Here is a 25,591-nt window from a genome sequence, read left to right on the forward strand (position 1 = left end):
CAGTTCTGAGTATCCAGAAAAAGGATAACTTCTGGCTGGAGACTTGACAGCATAAATCAAGCAGTCCACTGGAAACACAGTGTTGATAGGGCCATTGTGATTCATGAATAGATGTTTTAATGAGAAAAAGCTACACATTATGTTGTCTGTCAAACACTCCCTGCAGAAATCTCTCTTTGCCATTTAGTTGTGAATACATTTCCATTTTATTAAACAGTGTCGCCTATCATTTTGTATCATGTGATAACTTGCAATTAAGTATAAAGTTACTGCAATTTAAAAATAGATATAATTCTGCTATCGCTACATTTTACAAGGCATCAGAAGTCAGTCTGTCCCCTTCACTATTTTTTTTTAAATTAAATCTGTCTATCAGATAACCTAAGCCTTTAAAGCCATATATCCTATTTTAATTAAAAAAAATTCTGGTTGCGATCATTGAATAGAATTAAATTCCCATGTAAAATATGGGAAGAAAGGAGGTAAGGGGAGGTCATATAGTGTTACCTGATAAAAGGAGACAGTAATATTTAAAATGAGGTAAGTGTTGCACCGATTTATGATGTATTTTATCTGCAGGAGAAACCATAGTTTATCGTGGTGTCATTCAGCTTGAATCGTCAGCTGTATATCTTTGACTTTTTGAATGTAACTGTTGAAAGGGAAAGACTTTCAGAGATGTGAGCTATGAGACAGATCAAAAGCTTAAAGCAATTTTGCTTTGCTAGTTCAAATATATTTTTATTGAAACATATTTTGTTGTCATGCATGCATAAATATTGTATAGTATCTATCAGTCAAAGGGGGTGAAGGTCCCAGAGTTGCTGGGTGTTGTTAACAGAAAAGCAAGAATTCAAATATCCCTGTAAATTCTATAATCTCAAACTCTGCTTTATGTAGTTTTCTTTTTGTAAAATCTAATTTTGCTGAAGCAGTTATTTTCCATAGATAATGTTCTCTGTAGAAAATAGAAATACGTTCATGGCATAAGATTCATAGACTAAGTTTAACAATAGACTTAAGGAATATAAATCTTTATTCTATAATAGGAAGCTAGTGATAATTCCATATCCTATATAAACCAATATTCTTAATCTGTAGTTTGTTTTTATTTTTAGTTTATTCTTTCTGTCATTATGTTTACATTTCTTAGCACTATAGCCATGAAACTCTTAAACCTTGTTAATTGTATGTTGACTGAAGCCTTTTGTAAGAATGTAACAATTTATATAATATTTTGTTAATTTGAGTTAGGTCTATTTTCTTATTTTTGGCTTCAGATTTTCTTATTATATTAATATTTCCTTCCCTTTAAGTAGTTTTAGAAAATTGGACTAGACTAAAAATTAGAGGTTCCTAATTATTGGAATAGGTTTTATAATTTTTAACATTTTCATTTTCAGAAGTTGATTTTAGATTAGAATTGAATAGTAAAAAATAAATTGTTAAAGAGTCAGTAGAGTTATTAGAAATAGATTTAGACTACCAATACTACAGTCTCAAGACAGGAAGGAATTTAAGTTCCTTAAATAGTCTGTGAATCAATCCCAAAGGATTGAAATCATTTACTTTTAAGAATATTCTATAGAACAGAGAGGTGAGACCAAGAGGAAATATGCTACTGTTTGTTTGTTCTATGCTTGTAAGGTCTATTAGCTGTTCATTTTAGTTTTTAAAGGTGGCACTTAATAATCGGTTAATTGCATTTTTTGTGTCTCCTCAATCCATGAATAAAACCTCATTTCTATTAATAAAAGCCTAGCATGTATTATTGTTCATGTCATCTTTGGTATAATCAGTTGGGCTAATGATTTGAGGTTTTAGGAGGGGGAAAATAAAGAATTGGGGCTTATAAATTGAATGCATTAACCCTTCTCTCCAAAAGGTATGGGCATTCATAAAACAGATTCTTCACTGCTGTGTTCACACCTTTCTATAAAGTGAAAGAACAACGTTGATTTTCTTAAAAGATTTTAATAAGTGATAAAGCGGCTAGTGTTTTGAGTTGGTGTAGCAACTTATACAAGGAACTTAGAGACTCATATAATTCTTAGTATTATTCAAAGAACAGCAGCTTGAAGGGTTCTGAAACCTTGTATATCTTACCCAGACTTTATTAGAATGTTTACAAAAGGACTCACTTCATAACTCATATCCTTTCTTAAAGCAGTAACTATAAAGCAGCAAACATATGACAGATGTGTGTCTGTGTGTCATTTTGGCCTTGTTTAGGCTATATAGTTTTAAAAAAATTTTTTTAAAGAAAATCATTAGTGAAGGATCATTTCACATTAACATACTTTCTTTTGTATTCCTGCTTTTAAAGCTTGTTTAAGTACTGTATTTTCATTAAGTCCATGAGAGAATATATTATGCAAGTTTCTGTGTTTAATTTAGGCAACTCCATGCTAAAGTCACATTTACTGCAGGTTATGTTAATAAAATATCTTTAAACATTTTTTTACCATATTTTATATCTTGCTATTTCAAAGACTCTTTTTTTCCTCACCTCACCCACATTTTTATAATACCGCAGTAAAGTAAGCATCTTATTGAATAGAAATTTTAAAAACTATAAAGCATTTGTGAAAACTTTGGGGAAAAAATATAAGTCCTAGAATTTCTTACATCTAATCAGAAAATTCTTATAATTGAAGTAAGTATTCAGGATATATAATGAATGAAAATAATGCATGATGATAGATGCTAAAACAAATACTGAATATTAGACTTTGTAAACAACCCCCCCACTTATTAACAATATATTTATTTATTCATATTTCTTAAGTAACTCTTATGTGGCAATTGTTTCTTTAAATATATTAATAATTGAACTGAAATGATACTATCAACTATTTAGATTTCTTGTTTTACAGAAAGGAATTAGATATGCTAAAATTGTTGTTACCAGTGTCTTTGGGTTTAACTAAGCTCTTCAGACTTTTGGTAACTCTTTGGTACAAGGGAATAGCTTTTCCTTTTAAATAATAAATTTTGGTAATAACAAATGATCACATCAGCATACTTCATTGCTGGTTTATAATAATACATGCAATAATTATGTAACAATTAGTTCCAATAATTAACACTAGTAGAGAAATTAGTAACAATTCAGGGCAAATGAGTTTATTAAAATAATTAAAATTGTTCTAAGATAAACTTATTATAATAAATATAAATATATATATTTAGCTGTAGATGGACACAATACCTTTATTTTGTTTATTTAATTTTTAATGTGGTGCTGGGGATTGAACCCAGTGCCTCAAGCATGCTACGCAAGTGCTTTATCACTGAGCCCCAACACCAGCCCCAACCATTCTTAACATAGTAAAATTCAATATCTCCTCTATTTGGAAATGATAATCATTTCTTAAAGCATGCTACAATTTTGGCATTAAACTATTCAACTTTGCCTCTTTGGTCATTTCAGTTTTCTCCTGTTTATTGCTTCATTCTTCATTTTCTAGGGAAAAAACTTTCTCCTTTATTGTGGTTTTATTTGTAGACAGTCTTTTTAAATTTTCTCAGTGAATTCTTCATGAATATTAGATAATGTATTCATTTATACTTTGTTTGGGTAGCTACTTCATGGTTTTGGGAAGATTTTTTTTCTAAGATTTTCCTAATAAGTTCATTAAAGTGTCTTTGGGTTAACTATGACCTTAAGATTTTTGGTAACTCATTATTATAAGGAAATAACACTTCCTTTTAAACAATAAATTTTTGTAATAAAAATAATGATACTAACAATCACATTAGCATATTTCATTACTAATTTATATGTTGGAGAATTTTTCTTTGCAATTTCAGGTGCAGTTATTTAGGAAACATACAATTTTAGTTTAAATATATCCACTCATAGTATTATCTGGAGGTTAATTTAATTAAAAATGCTATCAGCAATTTTAAAAAAATGCTATCAGCAAAAGTGATATCTCCACTTACCCTGATGGATGCTTTGTGAATAACCAAAAGAAAAAGAACACACACACACACACACACACAATAATATTATGAATGTGAACCAAAATGATGAATCTTCAAAGAACATTGTTAGATCTAGCTGGTTGAGGTATATCCTCCAATATTTCTGTTTAATATCATTATATTTAAAAAATAAATCAACAGCAAGGAGACACTCTCATCTTTTTCTATCTGTATCTTTTATCTCTATCTATTCATCTATCCATCCAGTCATCACTTTTGTTTTAATTTATCAAAATCAATCACTTGACGATATGAAACATTATTCAAGACCTCCAAATATTCTGAAAAGATGACTTTATTATTTGCATTTCACTTTAGCAGTGCTGAATTTAAGAGAAATGTCACTATGAACCTCATAATTCCAAATGATTTTTAAAAAACAAATATTCTTCTATTAAAAAAATCATATTAAGCATACAAAAATGATTATTTAAACTTTTAAATAACAAGTATAAAATATTTGTAATAACTAACTATGGTTTAAATTAAATTTTTATTAGATTTTTAATTACCACCTAGTATCAAAATTTAAATTCAAGCCTAAGTCACATAAAAGGTAAAGTGAACCTGAAGCTGACTGATTGATTATTGATTATCTTTTCCCAGAAGCCCAAATCATCAGGTTGACTATGTTATTTTATTATTATGTACATTTTCTAATTATTAGGCATAAATGTTTTATAAAGGATGGTATGAACTGAGATAAATTTTCAGTAAAAGAAGATTGTCAACTTTCAGTCTATTAAATAATGTGAACAATTGCAAAAAAATTATTTTGAAATCTGATAATTTTTTTTTATCACTGTGAAAAAAATCTAAGAGTTTCTGCCCATTACATTGCTACAATTCTTCCGTCAGAGGACAGGACTGTGGAAATCTGCAATAACTTTCAATGTGACTTGATGAATAGCAAGAGAGCTTAGTGGAAATGTTGAACTCCTTCATGATTAAAAAGCAAACCTTTAATGTAGTTTTTGTTTACCATGTCATAAGTGCAGCGTTGGAAGTTACTGCCAAGGAGTCATTGGAACAGGCATCAGTAAGGCAATGTCAGCCAGCCAATGCTTTGAAAATGATTCAGTTCCTCTAGCCTTATGACTAAAATAATATCCAGTGGCTCCAGCCCCAAGCCTGGTTAATGCATCTGTCCAGAACACATAATTACTCGGTCATAACATTCCCCCGGCCACCAGCCAACAAACCAATCAGCATTTCTTCCTAACTCACCAGAATTTTTGCTGTGTCAAACTGTTTGATCTCTAGGTAGTAAAAATGCAAAAAATGGAAGGACACTGCACTGGAAGGTTTTAATTTAGAATAGTTTCTCATGGAAATTAAATTTGAAGAGAAACATGTTTTGTTGTCATGACTGAAGTCGAAATTTTAATTTGGTTTTCCTTGAATACTGTGGAGTTGACTTTTTTTTTTTTACACTACAAACTAATATTTTTAGTCATTTTAATGAGGAAATATTCTCAGAACAAAGTAAATGATGAATATATCTCCAGTTACTGTTTTTTTCCAAAATCTTAATAGAGCGATAAAACATAATCTTCTGGTTAACATAAATATACTAATGTGCATGTGAATATATATATATATATATATATATATATATATATATATATATATAATTTCTTATATCACTTTGTGAGAACAGTTCAGAAAGCCTATGTGCACGTGTGCGTGTGCATGTGTGTGTGTGTGTGTGTGTGTGTGTGTAATGTAGGCTTTTCCACAAGCTTATTGCATTTAAATAAATGGTAATAAGATCCTTGAAATTATTCTCAGTTAAATTACATTACTTTGCCTTATTTCCCACAGACTGATCTAAAAATATTTTTAAATGGATTTTGAAAATCAGTTTTCATTGAGAGGAAGATTCACTGAGTATGTGAAATTTGAGCTTAGTTATAAAGAATAAATAGATTTAAGTCACTAGAAGAAATGAGGAGGAACACTCCAGACAAAAAGAAAAGCAGGTGGAAAGAAGTGTCCATATGAAAGAAAATGCATACTCAGGAACGTTAAGGAAGCTGGTCTTCCTGGAGTATAAAGAACTCAGCTGAGAGTAATGTGAGATAAGGTTGGAATGATAGTGTGGGTCAGGTTGTGAATCACCTTAATACGCAACGTGGAAACATAGGGAGTCAGCCTGATTATTTGAAGAAGTCATATGGGAATACATCATGAGGTCAATTTATGGACATATGAAATTTTTTTTTATTATTGATCATTCCTCAGCTTCACTTCATCCTCTGTCAGGTTTAGATAGCAATGTACCCATTGGATCATATTTCTGGTTTCATGTCTGGTATGAATAGGGGGAAAAAAGTATGGAACTGCTTGTTTCCCACAAACAATGATGTTCATATAGCATCAATTATTTATCTAAAGTACACACTGACCTTTAAGGGAACAGGCCTGAAATGAAGATAAAAGATGATGTCATGAAACAAATGTTATCTTCCAAATAGCTGGTTACTGAACACTTGAGCAGTAAATGTCCTTTTGAGCTCAAGAAGAAAGAATAATGTATACACATGTACTCCATATATACTATAGTGTTTTCTGCTTCTCTTCTTTCACACTGTGTCATCATGCATGTTTGTATGTGAAATTTCACATTTATTATTTATGGATGGGTCTCTATCTCTCATTTTATTTCCTAGTGGCAGTGTTGTTCACACTCCAAAAACTTTGAAGTATTTACCAAAATACTGTGAACAATAACACACCAGGATCATCTTTAAGACAGAATGGCTTTTCTTTTTTTTTTATTTATTTTTTTAGCAACTGACTGTTTTTATAATTTCAAAGGTGAATTGAACTTCCACTAATGTTAACATGGCTAGCTTCTAAAAGGCAAAATGATTCCATGGAGAGAATTCAGCTGGAGTTGTAAATCTATATTTTTGTGTCTAACTATATCCTTACAAGTTGATCTAGTTTAAAAAGGAAGCTTGCTTGAAACATAAGTGTGACACTTAATGGTGATAAACACATTTAAGAAACCATGTTATCTTAAATGGAAGAAGGCATAATGATCATGAATTATTATCATCTCTGCTATCATTAAACTCTATATGGTGACTTCTGGGAATTGACATCAAATATAGAACTTTCCATTTTGAGGTAATGGAATTCATCCTCTAAGGTAGTATTTCCCAATATAACAAAATGAGAGCCATATATGTAACTTTGAGATTTGTTGTGGTTTAATAGTTACCTTAGGACAAAAGAAATAAAGCAATTAATTTAAATATCATTTTTATTTACTCAATATGTTAATATTGTTCCAACAGTCAATCAATGAAAAATAAATATATCTATATTCTTTATAAAAGTTTAATTTCTCTAAATCTGGTGTATATTTGATCTTTATAGCATATCTTAATTTAGACTAGCTATATATCAAGTGTCCACTGGCCACAGTAGCTAGTGGCTACTGTATTGAACAATAGAGCTCCAAAGTAAAAGCATCTGAGCTAATGATATGGTATACTAATTTGAAAGAATATTGGCATATACCTCTATGTTTTAGTTTTTGCATAGTAACATCATAAACACATTTACAACAGAAGTTTGTTTTAAATCATATACATAACTCATTTACATTGTAATCAAGTTTCATGATCTTTATCTCTTCTTGAATTTCTCAGTTTCTCTCAGGGATAATTTTTGACAGCCTAAAAATATTTAAAATTCAACATTAAGTGTGTGTGTGTGTGTGTGTGTGTGTGTGTATTAGAACTAGTAATTAATGATATTAAATCACAAGTAGGAAATATTCATGGATTCCATCTGAGCTTAAAATGGATTATAAATATGAAGTCATCTTTTCCAGTAAGAATCTGAAAAAAAAAACATTTAAAATATTTATGTATATTTTATATGTCCGTACTTTAAAGATTTATTTCAGTGACTTCAGGTAGAAAACCAGGGTGGATATCCAAGGTAAGCTAATGAAATATATTATTTCTTTGAGAAGATTAAAAAGATATTGAGCAAGAGACGGTTTTTAACCATCAGCTTATACTGACATTTTTCTTTCCCCAGGAAAATATTGATTCATTGATTTTGACAATTAACTTGAAATAACAGACGTCTTAATTACTAGTTCTAGTAACAATATTTATCACTTTTTGATATCTTTTCAATTGTTGAACATCTGAGTAGATTTGTAGAACATCTGTGTTTTACTAAATCATGACAAAGCCCCGGCATTCCTTGCACACATTTATTACTCAAATTTCAGTACTGCACACATTTTTAAGAGTTTCTGATACTTATTCCTTTTATTTCTGCATGCCTTGCAGAAACTACTACAAACTATCCTTTGATGCTGAGGGTGAGGATGACATTGTTCACACTATGAAAAGGTAGTGCTAAATGGGGATATAGACACACTGGAAGAATCTTAAAAAGAAACTTTGTTAAAGAGAAGAGTAGGTAGATATGACCAGTAAATTAAATAAAATAGAAGTGTAAAAGCAAAAATAATACTTTGTTCGGGTAGTATGGTTTGTGGTCAAGACCACAAGTTCTGGAACTGGATCCCAGTTCTGACACTAACTCATGATCCTAGATGAGCCTAAATCACTGGCAGGCTCACTTTCCTCGTTTGTAAAAACTGAATTAAAAATAGTGTCAACCAGTTGGATCACAGAGAAGAGTAGAAGAAAGAACCCTCGCAAAGTACTTATCACAGCATCTGGTAGACAGCAAATTCTCACTAAATCTCATTATATCACTGTTTTGAACTTCAATGGGGTGCTCATCTGTATCAAAATGTCTTTCGGTAAGCATGAGTCTTTTATCACTATTGCACATGTGTTTACCAAGGGCCTACAAAGTTTGCAGTATCACAGTCATAAATACTCATTAAATTGTTGATATAGCCTATCTTAGCCAAGTTTCCCTAGAAACAGAACTCAAGGGAAAAGCAGATGTACTAACACTTTGTTGGGGAGTGAAATCCAGAAATGTGGGAGTGAGGGAAAAGGTGAGGGAAATAAAATACAAGGGAGAATTTTATTGAGCTGGACGTTGTGCTGATTTCTCATTTTCGTTAATATCTCCAATGCAACAGTTTGTGAAGTCCCTGAGTCTTCTAACAGTCCAGTCCTTTTAGGGTGGAGGAAAAGAGTAGAACTTCTCCACCAGCCATCCACTATTCAAAATTTGCCTTAATACTGAAGGTTTGCACAAACATGGGCTCCTATCCAATGCCTTAAAAACTTGCTTCTCAGTATCGAGGAAGACATGGGACAAGAGCAAGAGTTGCTCATTGAGGGAGGGTGAGCTGATGTCCACACGAGAGAAAATGAAGAGAAACTGCCACTGCAGTCCCCTCGTCTATAGAAGAGGAAATATTTCCTTGCCGGAAAGCAAGGCAAATGAAAAGACCTGGGGTGCGTAAGCTGACTCTCAATACACATGCGTGCTAAGGGAGCCAAGAGCTAAGGGAAATAGGTCTGAAAAATCCTAGACTAATCAAATCCTATCTCTTTCTCTACTAAATTGAGTCCATTAAGTTTCTCTGAATATCTACGGGGTCTCAGATAGAGTCTGTGAGCATCACCATTAGACTCCAAGAAATCTGCTATAAATAGTCTCCAGTCTTTTCAAATACCATTTCACTCTCTGGCAAATGAATGAGAAAAATAACTGTGCACAAACAAAAACAATCAGCTGAAATAAGCTATAATAGAATAGTAAGAATATATATACCACACATGAAAAGAACCTTGTCAATTATCGTTTTCAAAAGCTGTGTTAAAAATTGCTCATACTGAATGATGTTTAGACAAAAGTATCTTTAGAGCTTCTGTGCAAGTTAGTATTTGACAAACATTTTACTGAGATGCCATGATCTCTAGATGTAAACCAGAGCTACTTTTGGGTATTTCAAACAACTGAAAATGCTTACTTTGTCTCAAGGAAAGATAAAATAATTGGAAAAAAAAAATTCTTTCAGTGCTAGAGATCAAACCGAGGACTTTGTACATACTAAGTAAGCACTCTATCACAGAGCTCCACCCCATCCTTAAAAAAATAAAGATTTAAAGTTATATTTTAATTAAATTTGAATGGAGAGAGAAGTTAAGGGGATGCAAAAAATATATATAATTCTTTGAAGATGATACTTAGCCCACAGGAATTCCACTTTATTCTGATTAAATTCAAGAAAAGGTATATGAATGTCCATTGCAATGAAGTGAATTTGATCATAAGATGAACAAAAATAACATCAGTTTTAGAAATTGGAAATAATTAAAGAGCAAATAGTAGAGTAGAAAATCTGGAGTAGAGTAGTTCTCTGTTATGTATAATAAAGGTTAGATAAAATACACATGATATGGGGCTGCGGTTGTGGCTCAGCGGTACAGCATTTGCCCAGCACTTGTGAGGAGCTGGGTTTGATCCTCAGCACCACATAGAAATAAACAAACAAACAAACAAATAAATAAATAAATAAAAATTAAAGGTATTGTGCCCAACTACAACTAAAAAAATATTTTTAAAAAATACACATGATATTTAAAACATGAGAGGGATAACCTGCTAATGAAAGTTATGGGTTCAGGATCTTGGAGCATAAAGGAAATAGAAATTTGAGCCCAGATCTGTAACCACTCTCACCTGTTTTGTGAGAGCAGTTTCCTTAATTTGGGAGAAGAAAGATGAGAGAGTGAGCAGTACTTTTGACTCAGAGAACAGAAATAGTCCAGAGCCTGCCAAAGGGGTCCCAGTTGAAATCCCCTTATTGTAGGTTGACACTCTGAGGAAAAGCACCTTCAGATGATAAAGATAAGGTAAGAGGGAAGTGGTATGGCACTGGCAGGAACTAAAGTTCATCTTGAAATAATCTCAGTATCTTAAATTGGATTGAGATGATCCCAATCTTACTAGTACTCCCAGAAAAAGCAAATACTCTCTGTAAATTGTAGTATTATCTTCTTATCTAGAATGTTTTTTATTTATTTACTTACTTTTTATGGTGTTGAGGATCAACCACAAACCATTGACCAAGCTAGGCAACTGCTGTACCACTGAGCTAATTCCCAGTCTTCCAGAATATTTTAAGGAGAAATTTTGTAAACACAACGTTTGGAGAACAATTTAAAAAACAAACTAAAACAGATTAAATCAACTATGCTAAAAAATAGCAAAAATAAACAATTGAAAAAGACTTGCAGGGACTACAAATCTAAAGTTATTGCTTATTATGTTCAAATACATACAGAGAAGGTTTCAAATTTTTGTGGAGAACTGAATTCTATTTTTTTTAAATTCTAGGACAGAAAGTGCAATTACCAAAATTGAAACCTTAATTGAAGATGGTTGAAGAGAGAATAAATGAACTGAAATGAAGTCCAAAGAAAAATTTCAGAGTGAATTGTGGAGAGACTAAGGGACAAAAATACAGAAGAGAAAATAAGAATTCTAAATAGATATGGTATAAAAGCCTAAAAAAATATAACGGAACCCCAGAAGAAGAACAAAAGAAAATGAAACAGTAGTTACGTTTCAAGAGAAAATCACTGAGAATGTTCCCAAACTGATTGAATATATTAAATCTGATTGACCATATCAACAAAATGTTCAAAAGCTATATGAAGCACAAAAAGGAAAAAAAATAAAGAGAAATTAACCCCTACTAACACCAAAGTAAAGTTAATTTAAAAAGTAAGGCTGATTTAAGACTTGGTGGCATACTTTTATAATCCCAGCTATTCTTGAGGCTGAGACAAGAGCATCTCAAATTTGAAGCCAGCCTCAGCAATATTAGTGAGACCTTGTCAAAATACAGTTTTAAAAGGGTTGGGGCTATAGTTCAGTGGTATAATGCCACTGGGTTCAATCCTTAGTCTCTCTCTCACACTCACACACACAGCCATGTTGAAAAGCAACGGAAAGAGAAAATCTTAAAGGCCATTAAAAGAAAAAAGAATGTGATTAGCTGACTACTCAATAGAAAAAAAAATAAGTAAAAAACCAAATCAAATAAAAAATTTTCAAACTCCAAACAGCACATAACAAAAACTCCAGAAAGCTATTTAAATATTTATATAAAACAATTATCTGAATTAGAATTACATATTATAAAAGTATCTTCTAAAAATGAGGATTAAATTAAGATATTTTCAGGCAAATGCAAACTATAAAAATTTATCTACATTCTACTAATGAAAATAAAAAAAATAAAATAAAATTTCAGAATGAGATAAATACTGCTATGGCTTATCCTCTCATATACCCATGTTGAAATTTGATTGCCATAAGCTGATATCAGGAGGTGAGGCCTTTAAGAAATGATTAGGTCAGTAAGAGGGATTAATGCCTTTTTTTAAAAAAAATAATTTCTTTTTCTTTTTCTTTTTTTAGGGCTGGGTTTGTGTCTCAGTGGTAGAGTACTTGCCTAGCATGCATGAGGCACTGGGTTCAATCCTTAGCATCATATAAAAATAAATAAATAAAGGTATTGTGTCCATCTACAACTTAAAAAATATTTAAAAGAAATTTAAAAAAAATTAGTTGTAGATGGACACAATGCTTTTATTTTATTTATTTATTTTTATGTGGTGCTGAGGCAATTAATGCCTTTCTTGAGGGAATGGTTTGATTCTCAAACTAGTAAGTGAATTCTCACTCACATACAATTGGATTAGTTACCAGAGGAGCAGATTATTAATTAATGGTTGCATGAAAAAAGTAGAAAAGATTTAGTATTAGCCTCTGTCTCTCAGATTAATCAGAGTAGTGAACAGTAACATATTCATGAGAAAAGTCAAGCCAAGAGCGACTCTTCCTTTTTACGAAGGGTTGATATTATTGAGAGACAATTCTCAGTGACTTTAATGTTTTTGTACATCTTGTGATCAAAATACTGATAGTTTTTTTTTTCTGACCTGTGTTTTTAAGGATGTTTGTATGGTTAACATCCTTAGATCACCCTTTATGGTAGAGACAAAGGAGAAAAGAATTATAGAAATAATATTGCCTGGTGGGGCAAAGGAAAAGCATGATTATTTCCAGTGTACAAAAGATAATGTCTCCCTCTGGTGGAAAAGTCAGGCATGTTCACTGTCTATTATAAAGAATTTGGGTTCCCTGAGTTCAGAACTCCTCTCCCACACACACTTTATGTCACAAGATCTTCTTCTCATCACTCTGTGGGAATTTAGCCTTGGAGAACTACTGCTTCTATAATAAATTCTTTGCCTTTGACTCGGGAGTATCAGTGAAACTATGCAAGGTTAACTGATTCACTTGCAAATCGGGTAAAATCTTAGACCTTTGGGAGCTCTTGACCACACACGTGACATTTTTCCTGTTTTTTTTTTCTTCTTAGCATACATCATGGTCCAGTATATATGGTATATCTGATTTATTTATTCTGTTTGTTCTCTTTCTAGAAAGAAATTTTGTCTGCTTTGTTCACTGCTGCAGCTTCTGGTTGGGTCCACAATAGACAGCTCAAAAATAGTTTTGAACGAATGAATGGGCCGTAGTACAACTTCAGCACACAGGCAAGTGGAAAACAGTCAAGTGGGTTATGATCCAACCTCAGGATAAATGTTGTCGATAATATTAATGTGTAGACAGAGGGGGACATATGGGCAGTCGTGGATATAGCTTCAGTCATGCACAGAAACTGTACTATACATGAGCTCCTTTTGTATTCTCTCCTGCTAAATCATCTCTGTGTGTAACACTGGCCTTTTTGTTCCTGTTCCTGTTTTGGAGGAAGAAGTTTGCTGATTATTTGAAAATGATGAACTCACCTGTGCTCTTTTTATCATCACTGTCTGCTTTTTAAAATTTTTCCACTATCACTTTTTGTCACTGTTTCATCTTTTTCAGTAGTTTTTTTTTTTTTTTAACAAATCCTTCAAAAATGGATATTTGGCTCTTGTTTTAAAACTATCTGCAGTTTTTCTGTCTCAGGCTTCTTTTTCACTGGGTATTATTTGCCTTAAATTTCTCAAAAGGGTGGTCTATGCTAGATGCCACGACCTCTCTTAACACTGACTTAATTTTCAACCCTTTGCAATCTGATTTTTTGGCTCATTTCCATAGAAATTATTCACACTTGTAAATGCTCTTTTATTTACTAAATCTGGAAGTTTCTTCTGGAATTCCTTCATCTTAAAATTGTTCATCACTATCCCAATTTCTACATACACAGTACTTACTGAAATTATTTTCTCCTTTGTCTCTACCATAAAAGGTGATCTTGTTCATCTTCCTATCTTATGACTACTTTTCTCAGTGTTTCTTCTCTTGTTCAACATCCAAATATAGATAGCTGTCCATTAATATTAATAAATATTTATTGAGTGCTTACTATGTTGTGAGTGCTTGGGTTACACTTGTAGACAGAATATGGGAAGATCTTAATCTTCATGCATTTATATTCTAGCAAGGAGAGTTGAGAGCAATATTGGGAAGATAGTCTACTAAAGGTTCCTTTCTTTTTTCTCTGCACATGTCTCTTGGGGAGCTCATCCACTTTAAATTTTACAACCAGTTACTCTCTGCTGTTAATCTCCAAGTATTACGTCTGAATTGTAGTTCTGCTTAAATTAGGCATTGATTCATTGTTTTAACTAAGTTTGAATACTGACTCTGCTAGAATTGTAAAAGTGATACAAAGATGAACAAATCAAAGCCCCAGAATGCAATGAATGCATGCAGTGTGAGATACTATGATTTAACAGCACCATTTGGAATTACTGGGAAGGACATTGACAGATGGGAATAATAAAAAAGGCTACAGAACTCAGTTAGGAAACTCCCCAGGGAATCGCTGCTGCCAGTCCACCTTGAAAGAGTGAAGGAACTAGAGTCCCATGATCATTGATGGTGGGAGTAACAATCGACACACCTGTTCAGGAAGAATGGAGCTTGCACCAGCTGTGACTTCCTCCTTCTTCCGCTTTTTGTTCCATTTGGGGCCCCAGCCTATTATACCGTGCTTCTCACCATCAGGACAGTTCTTCCTCTTTAGTTTGCTATCTTACATGTGAATTATCTCCAGAAACATTCTCATCAATATAACCAGAAGCTTCTTAATCTAGGCATCTCTCAATTAGATAAAGTTGGCAATCCAGATTAACCATCACACCTCCTCTTTATTATCATAGAGAACCAGTCAGTATTGAGGTATTAAAAAATCAGCAAAATTTCTAGAGAGTGAAATTATCATTGATTAGAGACTGAATGCAATGCTTAGGAGTTTTCTCTTGGATTTAGATGAATCCTTAGTAGATGGCACACTATTTGGGTACATCAAACATGACACTTTATTCCTTTAAAGTTTTGGTTTCTCATCTAGGAAATAGATTTATTAATAGTACCAATTTCACGAAGTTGTTTTGAGTATTATTTAAAATAATGCTATTTTTTTAAAGTATTTCTTGTCTTCTAGACATTATATATTGAAATATTTATGAGTGAAATCATATAAAGTTTAGAATTTACCTTAAAAGCAGAAAAGAGGAAATGGTCAAGATATAAATATAACTAGGTTGGCCATAAATTGGTAACTGTGAAGCAAGGGTATAAGGGTCCAAAAGGACATTGGAGTTCTTATACTATTCAACTTTCATGTATTTCTGAAGTGTTCCATAATGATAAGTCATTGCAAGCAAAGTTTTTAGCAGTTTTTGCTGCAAAATATATATTCAATAAATTAATTATTATAATCAAAATATTTATAAAATAATGGTTAACAACATGGGAGTGTTGAGATAAATATTGATGAAAATACGTCACTTTAAAAAATTAATGGCTCTAACTTTCATGGTTTTAATAGAATAACAATCAAGTATGTCCCTGCTGTTTATCAGTTTATCAACTGCATTTGTTTTTGTTGAATAAGAAATAGCTTTGTCATTATTTACCACAGACATATTAAAGACTTACTTGTCAGTATTTTTTTTTATCTTGTCATAGCTAAGTCATCTAGAAGGAGTAAAAAGGAAGAAAAAGGCAATTTCTGAATGTTATAACATGATAGTAACAAAATTGAAAGCATCTGCCCATTTTTAAGCAAATAAGAATTGTTTTTACTTGTTTAATTAAAGAGAAAATTCAACAATTATATGATGCATTTTATTTAGCATGATGATAATGAAATGTTAACATTGATGGAAGAAATTTTAAGTTAGTGTTCATTTTTTTTTATAATCCATCTTTTCTTGCTCATAAGAGGCTGGGTGCACCTCTGCAAAATCTAGAACCTTGGCCCCACTGGGAGCTTTCAGTATTTTACAACAGATTTTTACTTTCCCTTTTAGTATATTCATGGAACTCTCCAAGTCATTGGGATGACTGTTGAATGGTATGCTTAACTCCACCCTTATTGGATATAGTCAGAAATTTCTCATTCTCCAAGACAAAAATTAAACTGTAAGACATATTTTTTGTAGAACCTCACAAATCCTTCTATTTAGAAATTTACACTTTTTCTCACTGTCTAAAAGTCAAGCAAATCTCTAACACCCCACGTCCTCCAATGGGGGTCTAGCTCCATTCAGTGACTTCTGGAAATAATTATCTTCGTACTTCAGAGATGAAAGCTTAGTTAAATATGTGAGAGACCAAGCAGATGTGGCAGAACATATTATGCTGCACATTGTCTCATGTCACAGCTTTACAACTGATGAAGAGCTTGCCTAGGATGGTGTTATGTGGAGATGTTAGGAAAGACTGTTGTTTAGAAGATGAAAATTAGCATAACTGTGATTACGTGATCTTGTTGTGATATCCAAGGTATATGGATCCAAATGATATGAATTTTTTAAAAAAATTTATTTACTTGAAGCATGGATATAAAATATAGCAGAGTATAAAGTAGACTATAAGTTTTTAGAAAACTTCCTTCATTATTAATACCCTCAGTAATATGTGAAGCCATTATTTAATAAGAAAATTTTGTGCTATTGTCTATAATAGAGCATGTAGTGATATTATACACATTTCTTATTATCAGATTATTGTATTTTTAATTGAGCCTATGATATAGCATTTTATACCTCTTATTTTTTTTTAAAAAAGGATTTTTATTCTATAAAAAATTCTACAAGGGCTGAGGCTGTAGCTCAGTAGTAGAGTCCTTGCCTCACATGTGGAAGGCACTCGGTTCAATCCTCAGTGCCACATAAAAATAAAATAAAGGTATTGTGTCCATCTACACCTAAACAAACAAACAAAAGAATTCTACAAGCTAGAATAGTAAAGATGTACATTCAGATAGTACTTTATATTGTTCAAATAATTTTATGCCCAATGTACTACAAAACGAGTTTTAAAATATGATATTCGGTGAGGATGAGCTCTATATGTGCCTCTTATGTCCCATAACTTGAGTAATTTCATTTAGCATGACTAAACCCTTTGTTTTTTCAAGGTTGCTTACTTCAAGGCAAGAAGTAGGCAACACACAAAGTTCTTGATACTGGGATGAGAAGTTTTGTTGTGCAATCTGGAAATTTGGTGGACACTTCTGGAGGACATCAAGACTTTGATTAAATGGAAAATCCAGAACCCTTGAAGATATTCACAATGGTTCTTCAGATGGTTGCTACTCTGGTCAAAAATTAGGAGGTCCATTAATCCATAATAAAGTAATATCAAATTGGGGAATTTTAAAACAAGTTTTGAATTACATGATCAATTTTTATCTGTTTTCTAGAAGTTTAAATAAGAACTAAGTAAAACTTTCAGTAGAAGTTTCTTTATTGAAATAGCAAGTTATATCTGCTCTGGAATATTTCTTAGTACTGAGACATTTAATGTATGATACAAATAAATAGTTACATTTTTGGCAAATCTTCGTATGTTCTATTAAAGAACACTGACACCTGTTGACAGCCACAGCCAAGGGGCCCCAGCAAACTTCCAGCTGCCAGCAAACTTCCAGCTGCCAGCTGATGATTGGCTCACAGCTGCCCCAGCAAACTTCTAGCTGCCAACTGATTGGCTCCTCTGTGGTGATGCTCATTGGGCTGTTTTCCCGCCCTTTCAGACCACAGAGCTGCTCACTGGGGGACTTTTTTTGGCTCTGCCCAAGGGACCCAGCCAATCCGCTTCAAGAGCAGGAGGAGTGGGGGAGGTTGAGAGGCTTGTGGGAAGCTGGTGGTGGCAGTTGGGCTCTGAGGGTTTTTCCTGAAGAGCTGTCTGGTGCGGTGTGTGTGTTCTAAAAATAAAGTTCGTTTCTTTTGACAAGTGGCTCCTGAATTGTGCCCAGCCAGACTGCGGCAGACACCAACTTGTTTCTTTGGCTTGTGGGTTGTCAGCAGTTTTCTGGAACCCTAGACCTCCTCTGTCACCCTGCCTTTCAAAGATGAGAAACATAATTATATGAATTTATCTGTTCATCAACATAAACTTTCTTTGACATATTTCACTTTAGCTTGAGGTATAGAGCCTATTTCTGTCCATAGAAGCTGCTGGGCTGGGAATACCCTTCCTTTGATTTTCTTTTGATCATCAATCTGGAAATTCCTCCAAACATTGAAGTTTTTTTGTAGATACAAATGAGATGATCCCTTTTCAAAAAAAAAATTTACTAAAATGATACTATGAAAAAATGCATTTCAGGAACAAAATGTTGAGATAATATTAGTTGTATTTACCTTTTTACCCACAAAGATGCAAGTTTTTAATTACTATAATCTATAAATTGCCTTAGCTATCTTGATTAATGTCTGGGCATAATACCATTAAAGCATTAAACCCATTTGGGGTATAGAACTTGCTTTGAAAGCTATTACTAAGTATGAAAAAAAAAAAAAAAAACCGGATCAAGTTATTCAAGACCAAAAGGAGTCACAGTATATTGATAACAGCCATGAGAGTCAGTTAGCATACAGAAGACAGATTTTCAATAATGTTAGAGATGTTAAGGTCATGGAATGAAATCATAACTTTAGTCAGAATGATAAATAAAAATTTCTTTATGACACCAAATTGAATCATTTGTAGGAAACCATAATTTCAGTGGTGCTTTGCAGGTCACAGTACTCTAAAAGACTTCTTCATGAATATTGACAATCCTAGGGTGTTAGGGCAGTCATGTCAAGGTGGCAGGAGCAGCCTGCCTTGCTGGGGCACATCACTAACGCTGAGGGAGGAGTCACCCAAGAGGGACAGCGGAAAGTGAGGGAAGGAGCAGAGGCCCCTTGCGGGAGTCTGCGCCACTGGTGGCGAGTCCCTGGTGAAAGCCCAGGCCAGGCTTCTGCATTACCTGGCAGAAGGTGAAGGTTGGCAAGAGCCTTGCAGTGTGCAGAATTCTGAGTGCTCATGTCATAACTGACCCCCAGCAACGCTTGTGGACATTTGGTGGAGAGAGGTGGATGATGATAGTAGTGGTTTTCAAAGCGGGTCTGATGGCTCACTGATAGTGGCGATGTTGTCCTGGTTTGGAGGCCTAGGCTCTGACTTGGGCCACTCCTTGGGTCAGGTGGGGGACAGCTTGGCTTCCCTCACTGGCCATATCTCCAGCTTCGCCAGGGATGCGTTTCTGGAGGATTTAGAAGAGGTAGAAGCAGGTTTACCTCATTGTGGGAGAAAGGAAATTGAAGCTCCCCAATCTACATTCATATCAAAGGATGGAAGACTTACAAAGTACTGTACTGATCTGGAAGAAAAGCATGAAGAAGCATCAGAGCTTCCCATAAAGCATCCATCTGCACGTTACTGACATCAACTGCAACAGAGAGGGATAGAAGCCAGCCAACCTAAAGCAAGACAGATGGTACTAGAGGATCACCTGTGGAGACTGCAGTCACCTGCTCAATCAGTACACTTGGGAGCTGGTGGTATACCAATAACCACTGAACCAACTCCATTCGGCTGTGGAATCAGTCATCAGTTTTCACGTTTTCCTCATGATGACATGGACTTTGGTAATGTCATTTCATCACAACAAGAAATAAACAGCTTGTTAACTGAAGTTTCGAGACTTGAATGTGAAGTCGGCCACTGGAAGCATATTATTGAAGCACAAGAAACACATAATTCTGATCCAAGTGAAATCTGCAAACTCCGAAATAAGGTACTTGAACAAAACCAAAGTCAGGACATAAATAATCACCAACATGAAATGTCAGTTTTGCAGAAGGCACATCAAGAGAAACTGGCAGAGGTAAGTTGCCAGCATGGAGAGGAATTATGTGACTATGAAGAACGAATTGAAGAACTTGAAAATCAGTCACAACAAGGTGACTCAGGGGTTATAGCCTGTGAGATGCAAAAAACTATTCAGGTTCTACAAACTGAAAAAGTTGAGTGGACGAAAAAGAAGTACTTGAGGATAAAATAAAAAATATCAATAAAAAATTATCTTCAGCAGAAAATGACAGAAATGTCTGCAACAGAGAACAAGAGCAGCTCAGTGTGGAAAAGGGACAAATAATTGAGCAGTGTGAAAACTTGCAACTGGAATGTAGTAAATTGCAGCCTTTTGTGATGGAGCAGAGTGATACTATGGCCGAAAAGGGAAAAAACTCTTCCACAGAGTTCATCGGTGGAAGAAGTGCTCAGGCTGCAACAAGCCCTGTCCAATGCTGAAAATGAAATAATGAGACTGAACGGTTTAAACCAGGATAATTGTCTTGCTGAAGACAATCTGAAACTTCATGTGCGTGTTTAAGCTTTAGAAAAAGAGAAGTCATTATTGAGTCAAGAAAATGAAGAACTTCAGATATCACTGTCAAAATTGAGCTGTGAATATGAAGTAATTAAAAGTACAGCTTCAAAAGACATGAATCTGAATGTACAATTCCATGACTTAAAACTTAACTTGGAGTCGAAGGAGCAAGAACTGAATCAAAGTATTAATGAAAAGAAAATACTAATAGCTGAGTCAGAAGAATTGGACAATCAGAACCAGGAAGCTACAAAACACATAATTTTGATGAAAGATGAGCTTTCCAAACAACAAAATAAAGGAGACCTTGTAATCAAGAAATTGAAACAACTCAATCAAGAGAAAGATTTTGAAATAGCAAGCCTCAAAAAGAATATTGAGCAAATGGCTGCTGATCAAAAAGGAACTAAGGAACTTTTGGCATCTTGTTTAGAAAAACAGGAGCAATTGATACAACTTATAAGTGAGAAAGAAGTTTTTATTGACAAACTCAAAGAACAAAATTTAGAACTCCAAAAGGATTTAGATAAGTGTTCTCGGGTCTTAAGAGAAAATGAAATGTTAAGGCAAACCATAGAAGAAAAAGACAAAAGGATTGGATCCATGAAAGAAGAAGAAAATCATCTGTAAGAAGAATTGAAAAGACTTAGGGAACAGCAGAATAGAGCTAAAACCCTCTATAGTATTACAGAACTAGAATCTGAGGTACCTCTACTGAATATTGTTAATAATCATCTGGAAGAGGAAATTAAACATCATCAGAAGATAATTGAAGATCAAAGACAGGATAAAATGCAACTACTTCAGTCTTTACAGGAGCAGAAGGAGGAAATGAATGAATTTAAATACCAATATGAGCAGATGAATGCTGCTCATACCAGGTTATTTTTAGAAAAAGATGAGGAAATTAAGAATTTGCAGAAAACCATTGAACAAATAAAAGCCCAGTTGCCTGGAGACAGACACGACACTCAAACAGAGAATTGTGATATTTTTCAAGAAGCAAAAGTTAAAGAAAGCCTTAATATAGAAAATGGAGGTGAAAAACACAGCTTATTGAAATCTGAAAATGAGAAGTTAGTGAAAGGAATCAAAGAACTAGAACTTGAGATTAAGCTTCTAAATGAAAAGAATATATCTTTAACCAAACAGATTCATCAGCTGTCCAAAGATGAAGTTGGTAAACTCAAATTATCCAGCAGAAAGATGTGGAGATACAAGCTCTTCAGGCTAGAATGTCTCCAGTTTCATACATCCAGGATGTCGCTTACCTTCAGCAGCAACTGCAGACCTTCACTATGGAAAGAGAACAAGTATTAGCCATTTTGAATGAGAAGGTGAAGGAAAACAGCCGTTTAAAATCAGAACATCACAAGATGAAGGACCTGGTTGCTGTGAAAGAAGCAGCCCTCATCCAGCTTCAAGAAGAAAATAGAAAATTGTCCACCCAATTCTTAAGTAGGGATCAAGATATGTTTAGAGAAACTCTGCAGAATTTATCTTGTATCATTAGAGAAAAAGACATTGAACTAGATGCGCTAAGTCAGAAATGTCAGACTTTATTGGAAATTTTACAAACTTTCGGCACTGGTAATGAGATGGGAGGTGTTAATAGCCATCAGTTCGAGGAGCTCCTAGAGGAACGTAATCAATTAAAACAGCAAGTTAAAAAAATGGAGGAGTGGAAAGAACAGTTAATGACAACAGTTCAAAATATGCATCATGAATCAGCCCAACATCAGGACGAGCTTCTTCAATTTGAAGCCCAAGTTTTGGTTGACACTGAAAATAGTTTTAAATTAGAAGCAGACTACACCGGCCTCATCCAAAGTTATGAGCTGAATGAAACCAAATTAGGCCAGGTTCAGCAGTGCTTAGGGCAGCTGTGCAACACCAAGGACCTTCCTGTAGGAAAACTTGATAGTATTTCACCCCAGCTCTTGTCTGCTTCATCACTTACCTCCCAGTCAGCAGAGGTCGAAGAGCTGAGAAAATCACAAGAAAAAGATGTCACAACAGAGACTCTTCAGGAAAACAACCACAGGTTGTCTGATTCAATTGCTGCTTTGTCGAAGATAGAGCAGAAAGAACATGAACAAACGGATTCAGAAATTAAACAGCTAAAAGCAAAACAAGGTATTTTACAGAATTTACTTAACAAGACCTCTTAATCAAAGCCAAAAGTGATCAGTTACTTTCTTCAAATGAAGACTTTACCAACAAAGTGAATGAAAACGAACTATTGAGGCAATCAGCCAAAAACCTCAAGGAGAGAATATTAATTTTAGAAATGGACATTTCTAAACTAAAAGTGGAAAATGAAAAAATAATAGAAACATCTAAAGAAAAGGAAATGGAATATCAAGCATTACAAGAGACAAACATGAAGTTCTCTGTGATGCTGTGAGAAAAAGACTTGCAGTTGGAGTCTATGAAGGAGGAAGCTCTTGCCTTTGAGCAAATGTTACAAGAAAAAGAACAGGACAATTCTGGGGAGTTCAATCATCTTGTAAATGCAGTTGAATCAATGCAGGAGAAGACAATTATGATTCAGCAAGAGACAGATCAAGTCATCTTGTGTCTGAAGCAAAAATAGATGGAAAACAGTACCCTACAGCACGAGGTTCAACACTTACATGACAAAGAATTACGCTTACACCAGGAGCTAGAGAGACTACGCAGCCATCTTTCAGAATCAGAAGATTCTTATACCCGGTAAATTTTGGCTATGGAAAAAAGGGAGATTGAACTGAAAAAGAAAGTCACCCTGTTGGAGAAAAAGCTAATTTCATCTTCAACTACAAGTCATCAAACCAATGTGCAGATAGAGTCCCCACAGGAACAGTTGAGGATCCTCTCCCAACAGAGAGATGAGAAGGCACTGCAGTTTTTGCTCTCTCAGGAAGGAGGAAAGCAGTCTGCCCTGTCATTAACTAACCTGCAGACGGTCCGAGAGCATTTCCAACAAGAAGAAAAAGCTATGTGTTCTGCTGAATTCGAGAAAGAAAAAAATATATATATAGCTGAACGGAAGGAAAAAGTCAAAGGAGAAGTATTATTATTACCACAGGAACATTTGGATGAAGCACATGTTGTGTTGAATTCAGCACCCAGATTTACGAGACAATTAGATCTCAAGGAATAACAGACTGGAGAACTTACAAAACAAAGTGAGCTCCTGCAAGAAATGCTGGACGATACACAAAAGAAATTGATGAACATGACAAGCAGCACAGAAGGAAAAGTGGACAAAGGCCTCCTGAGAAACCTTTTTATCGGTCATTTCTGCACACCAAAAAGTAAGCATCGTGAAGTGCTACAGTTAATCGGAAGGCTCCTGGACATTCAAAAGGAGGAAATGGAGCAGTTGTTGAATGAAGATTACCGTGGTGTTATCAAGTGGATGCCTGGTTGGCGTGGAGGAGGATCAAAATCTGTCCCCAACACACCTTTGATACCAAGTCAGCAATCTGTGCGGAAGAGTTCTTTTTCAGAACTTTTTGTTAAATTTCTGGAAACGAAATCTCATCCAGCTGTTCCACCACCCAAACTTTCTGCTTGTGCCATGGAACTCTAGATTCACCAAGAAGAAGAAAGCAAGGTGCAAAGGTGTCAGGAAGTTGTAAAGATGCAGCAGAATTCAGAGCCACTTATTCACCTAGCTGGACTGGGACCTAGTGGACCTGGGCATCTTCTGTTGAAACCCTTCGCAGATGTCATGCCCACCTTTACACCACTGCCAGTGTCCTCAGGCCATTCTGCCAGGGTTGTACTAAAGGACCTTTTAAAGCCATAGGTGATTCTCAAGCCAGAGATGATGTAGCACTTTAAAGAAGCCACAACTCTTTGTACTTTTTGAGAGTGGCTTTTTGGAAAAAAGTGTCATGTATTTGCAGACAAAAAGAGAAAGAAAAAAGCTGATGTATATATAGCTACTAGGTATTTTGTCTTCCCTTTCTCTCTCTCTTTTTGCTGTAGCGCTTAAAAATTTATTTTGTTTTGTTTGCTTTAGCACTTTTTGTTTATAAAATTTTGTTTTGATGTTAGGTAATCATCAACAGTAATCAATTCTAATGTACTTTGTGAGCAACTGTACAGTGCAGCAGTAGTGAACCATTAGCTCCAACCTCTTTGTTTTATGCTTGTATTTGTTAAATTTAATTTTATTAAGATAAAAATGATACATTTGATTAACAGAAAGGAAGAAAAATCCAACTCATATGAAAAAGATCTATATAGCTCAGAATTCAGAGTCTATAAAAACAAAATATGTTGCCCAAAGTTGTGAATTCTTGAGTTTATAAAAGAAAACCTTGTACAACTACTAAAAGAAAATGACAGTGGGAAGGCCTGAACATGAAGTTTTGTGGATAAATTCTAAGATTCTTTTAATGCAAATACTATGACACCTAACCATTTTACTTATTTTCATTTCTGTAAAAAAATCACTTTACATTAATTCACCTTTCTTGATGTTAATGTCTAGAAAGAAGACAATTTTGATAAGTCAAACCGAACGTAGAATCACACACACCATTTTCAATGGAAAAGTTAATTTGCAAGGATACATCATTAAATATCGGGACTGTTTATCTACGTACTTTTCTGGGCTCTAAAATAATGCTTATAAACACATTTTTAAAACCATTTGATCAAAAAACATCAGGGAAGAAAAATAAAATATAAAGTTTTAAAAGATGAAATACTTGGAAAAACCTTTTTCATTTTTGTAAATTAAGGTAAAAGATAAAAGTTTTTAGCTGAAGTTAGGAGAAGTCAGAGAAGAGAAAAAGCAGATTATATAAGAAACACTTCTCTGACACCTGTAGTTTCTTGAGCCATTAAGAACATTTTTATTAAAATTAATTTAAATAAAATTTAGTATAAATTAAATGATAATTCAATATAAATTGATTTAATTTAAATTTATTTTTAAAC

At 33.9% G+C, this 25,591-nt stretch overlaps 1 pseudogene; it reads left to right on the forward strand.

Moving 5' to 3' along the window:
• The first annotated feature begins 19,411 nt into the window (after positions 1 to 19,411).
• LOC114085842 (thyroid receptor-interacting protein 11 pseudogene) lies at positions 19,412 to 24,449 on the forward strand (annotated as a pseudogene).
• Positions 24,450 to 25,591: the final 1,142 nt, after the last annotated feature.

Source organism: Marmota flaviventris, chromosome 3 (assembly GCF_047511675.1).
Source record: "Marmota flaviventris isolate mMarFla1 chromosome 3, mMarFla1.hap1, whole genome shotgun sequence".
In the NCBI taxonomy this organism is placed as follows: Eukaryota; Metazoa; Chordata; class Mammalia; order Rodentia; family Sciuridae; genus Marmota; species Marmota flaviventris.